The sequence below is a fragment of the Echinops telfairi genome, unplaced genomic scaffold, assembly GCF_000313985.2.
Source record: "Echinops telfairi isolate 266 unplaced genomic scaffold, ASM31398v2 ScPeMD7_7469;HRSCAF=8507_1, whole genome shotgun sequence".
In the NCBI taxonomy this organism is placed as follows: domain Eukaryota; kingdom Metazoa; phylum Chordata; class Mammalia; order Afrosoricida; family Tenrecidae; genus Echinops; species Echinops telfairi.
Window position 1 is genome coordinate 103726723 of NW_022111373.1, and position 4700 is coordinate 103731422.

Below are 4700 nucleotides of genomic sequence, written 5' to 3' on the forward strand. Positions count from 1 at the left end.
GATATTATGACAATCCATAAATCAGTTACATCAAGTGAACTGTACAGATGCTGTCACAATGTTCAAAGCATTTTCTATTTGAGCCGCTTGATATCAGCTCCTCTTTAATCCCTCCCTCCCCTACCACCTTGTGAACCCTTAATAATTATATATTACTATAATTTTTTTCATAGCTGACACTGACTGATGTATTCCTTCACCCACAGTTCGGTTACTCCTCCCACTTGAGGGGGCTTATACTTCTATCATTGTTATCAGTTCCCCCTCCCCCTACTTCCTTCCCATACCCTCATGGAATCATTACTCCTATCACTGCTTCTGAGAGGTTTATCTGTCCTGGATTCGGTGTGCCAAAAGCTTTTATCTGTACCAATGTACATTCACCAGTCTATCAGGATTTGTGAGGTCAAACTAGGGCCATGATAGTGAGGGGGAGGAAGCATTAAAGAACTAGAGGCATGTTGTGTGATTTGTTAGTGCTACACTGCACCCTGAATGACTATGGCTATAAGAGCCATACCAAGCAATTGCGCTTCCCTACAATCTTTAACTCAAATTATATTATGACAATTACTGGAAAATTCTATGTAAGAAGCATTTGAACAAAATTTGCTGTAGTAGGTTGTATTCCAATCACATGGCCACAATTGTATGTCAAAATTGGCTTTATGCGATTACTTTTCTTTTCTCTTACATAGATATCTCAGTTTTCTAAACTATACAGATTACATCTTGGCAAAGCACAGAATACTGAAATGGGAGTGTTTTAAGAGAAATTCATTTGGATAGATTCCTAAAATATTCTAAATGATTCATGGGTGACAGTGTAAAAGTGGTTAGATTATGGTAACTTTTTTTTCACTTTCTGAAAATGACTATAATATTTAACTCATATGAAATGAAACCATAAATTATAATCTAGAAGGCAGTGAAAAGCCAATCTGTCAAAATACATTCAAATTTGTTAAAGAAATAAGGGGATGTGTCTGGTTCAACTTAATTTAGATCGTTTAAGTCTTCCTTTATTTTACAAAGAAAAACGATCTTGAGTTTTAAAAATTAAGTAGAATGACAAAAGAGAGCAAGTAAGTTGTCCTTAATTTAGCCAGACTCTGTGTTTTTAGTTATTCTTACCATCCATCTAGGTCCTGCATCTAAATTATATAACATTTTAATATGAAGAAATTTTACTGCGAGAGGAAACTAAACTGAAGGGACCTAATAAATAAATGCTTTATTGAGTATGGTAATTAGCAATGATAATAGCAATACATAAAGCAAATTATGAGACTAAAGTATTTTTCCCTACAGACTGTTTAAAAAAATGTTTTTAAGGGCACATTAGTACCATTCCCTTCTTAATGTAAGCTTGGGCATCAGCCCAGGTGCTGATTCTAAAAGTGGTAAGCACTTAACAAGCAATCCTACAGAAAGAAATGCATCAGTCACGGGGCTCAGGGGGAGCTACGCATTCCCAGTGAAAGGACGAAGAAGCCATTAGTGGCTTTTATAGAAATCTTTTGGGCCACTTCCACAGGGGAGCAATGAGGTCACTGAATTTCTCTGGAAAATTAGTTCCAAATGAAAGATATGCATTTGCAATTTAAGAAATTTAATGAACATGCCAATTAACTACATTTCCTGATTTCCTGTTTAAGAAAAGATTACTAGATTTCAAGGTTAAGGTGGAAGAAATATCTGTTCAAATACTTCCTCCTGTGTACATTCTTTCTGATCCAAGTGTGCGTGAATATGTGTGTGTGTGTGTGTGTGTGACAGTACTTTACACATCACAGATGTGTCTTTTTCTACTATCCATTCCCACTCGTGGCAACCCTGTAGGACAGGGTAGAACTTTCCCTGGGAGTTTCCAGGACTGTAACTCTTTTACTGAAGTAGAAAATCTTTCTTTCCCCCGAGGAGTGGCTGGTGGTTTTTAATTGCTGAATTTTTGGTTAGCAGCCTAATGTACAATGCATAACCCACTACACCACCAGGGCTCTATCACACACAAACACACACTGTATATGTATATATGTGCAATCAAGAGAACAAATAACACATTGAATTGAGTAAATGTGCTACCCAGAACCCCTTTTTTTTGAGTATTGAGAAAGAAGGATATTACATTGAGACTAAGGTACAAATGATTCAAGCCATGGTACTTTCGATTGTCCCATATGCATGTAAATGTTGAACACTGAAGAAGACCGAAGAAAAATCAGCCCAGTTGGATGATGGTGCTGGAGAAGAATCTTGAAAGTACATGGATTGTCGAAAGAACGAGCCAATCTATCTTGGAAGAAGTATAGCCAGCATGCTCCTTAGAGGCGAGGCTGGTGAGACTTCTTTTGGACATGTTGTCAGGAGAGACCAGTTGCTGGAAAAGACACGCTTGGTAAAGTAGAGGGGCAGCAAAAAAAGATGACCCCCAACAAAACAGACTGACACAGTGGCTGCAAAAGGAGCTCAACAAGAACAAGGGTGAGGATAGTGCAGGATCGGGCAGTGTTTCCTTCTGTTGTGCACGGTGTCCCTGTGAGTCTGCGCTGGCTTGATGGCACCTATCAGTAACAACAACAACAAATGGACTTGGGTGGTACAAATGGTTCGTCTTTAGTTATATACAGAAAGTTTGGTGGAAAAACTCTACCCAGTGGGACCTCAAAAGAAAACTGAGTGATCAACTTCCATAAGATACAGTCTATGGAAACTACATGTTAAAAACAATTCCACTTCAGTAGCAAAGAGTTGAGGTCAACCCACTAAGAGCTAACAACTAAAACAACACCAACACGTGTTTCACATTATTGTTGTAATTAGCAGCTGTTGAGTTGTTCCAGCTCAAAGTTGACCTGGTGTACAACAAGGACACACTGCCCAGCCAGCTCTGTGCTGGCCTCACCACTGCTGCCATGCTTGAGACTATTGTTGCAGCTACTGTGTCAACCCATGTAGTTGAGGGTATGTCTCTATATTAAGATAATTTATCTAGCGACACATAGAATGTATCTTCAAGATCAAAAAACTAAAGCATTTAGATGTCTGCTGCCTGAAACAGGAGGAGCAAAAGCAGCAAAGCCATTAGAATTGTGATTCTTACTTAGAATAGTGGCTCTCAACCTGTGGGTCGCAACCCTTTGGGGCTTGAACAACCCTTTCACAGGGGTCCCCCAGTTCATAACCGTAGCAAAATTACAGTTATGAAGTAGCAACAAAAATAATTTTATGGCGGGGGGCGGGGGTCACCACAAGCTGAGGAACTGTATTAAAGGGTCGTGGCATTAGGAAGGTTGAGAACCACTCACCTAGAAAATCCATGAGTCGCTGAGGCTTCAGCACCTGCACAGAGAGAAAAGCCGGGTTTCCATGCTTCACAGCCAGTGAGAAAGCACTATTTGGAAGCATCACTGAAACCAGATGATAGAGCACATTACAAATGACAAAAGAAAATAGTTCATTAACAATCAACTGAATGTAACAATTAAAATGCGTGTGTGTACTGAACTAGGACTTTGCTATATGTAAAGTAAAAACTGATAGAATTACAGGGGAAAGTCCCAAACCTACAATTTTCATGCAACATCTTAGCTTAACAAGCAAGGAAATGATAGATTAAACAGGAAACGGTAGGTTTTTTTCAAATAGCCAGAGCTGATTTGCATTTTAGAAATTGATATTTGAGAAAACTATTCACTCAGCAGGAATAGTGGCAAAGTAGCTAAAGCTCCTTGCTGTTAACCAAAAGGTATGCAGTACAAACCCACCGCCTGCTTCGAGGAGAAGCATGGGTCGTCTGCCTCTGTAAAGATTGACAGCCTTGGCAATCATGTGCAGAAGCAGTGGGGTTTTAATATTATTCACCTAATAAATAGGAAATATATAATGTAAGCCTGTATTGTGGACTTTTATAAAAAGATCATTAGTCTGGATAAAAGTTTGAAAAAATTCACAAGAATATCAAGTAGTTCATAGCTTCCAAATAGCTTCCTAAACAAAACACAATAAAAGTGGACTTCAACAAGGATACTAGAACAAAACAAACAAACAAAAGATGAATAATTTTGTAAACTGCTATATACATCAGTATATTTGTAAAACCTACAAAGGTAAGGAACAAAGAGACATTTCATATTGCTACCTGTTGGGATGTCATTAAATCGATATGTAGATGAAAACGTATAGTCTTATATCCACTAATTAAAAAACGGCGTGAATGGAGAATCCCTAGTTTAAACACTCATCTCATTGAACGAAAAGACGGTAAATGAGAACCGACTCAACGGCACCCACCAGCAGCAGCACCGTGAGTGGATGCTGCCCCCGAGACCCCTTCACATCCAAGGAAGCTGAAGACTAGCTCAGAGATGAAGACTAGTCGTGACAGCGGGGACATTCCAATAGCAGCCCTTGGGAGCCTAGGGAATTGAAACGGGTGCATAAATTAGGTTTGATTAGAAGGATCTAGAAGGGAACTGGGCATTTATAATTGTCACTATAAATGGTAAAGTGCTTCGTTACTGCTGAAGGTTGATGATTCAAATCGATCCAGAGGTCTCTTAAAAGACAGGCCTGGTCATCTGCTACTGGAGCTCGGGACCTTGTCACTCTGGAGCAGTTCTACTTTACACACGTGTGTTGTCACCGTCACATTTATGGAAACTAACAACAACAATCTTGCACCGATCCTACAATAATCC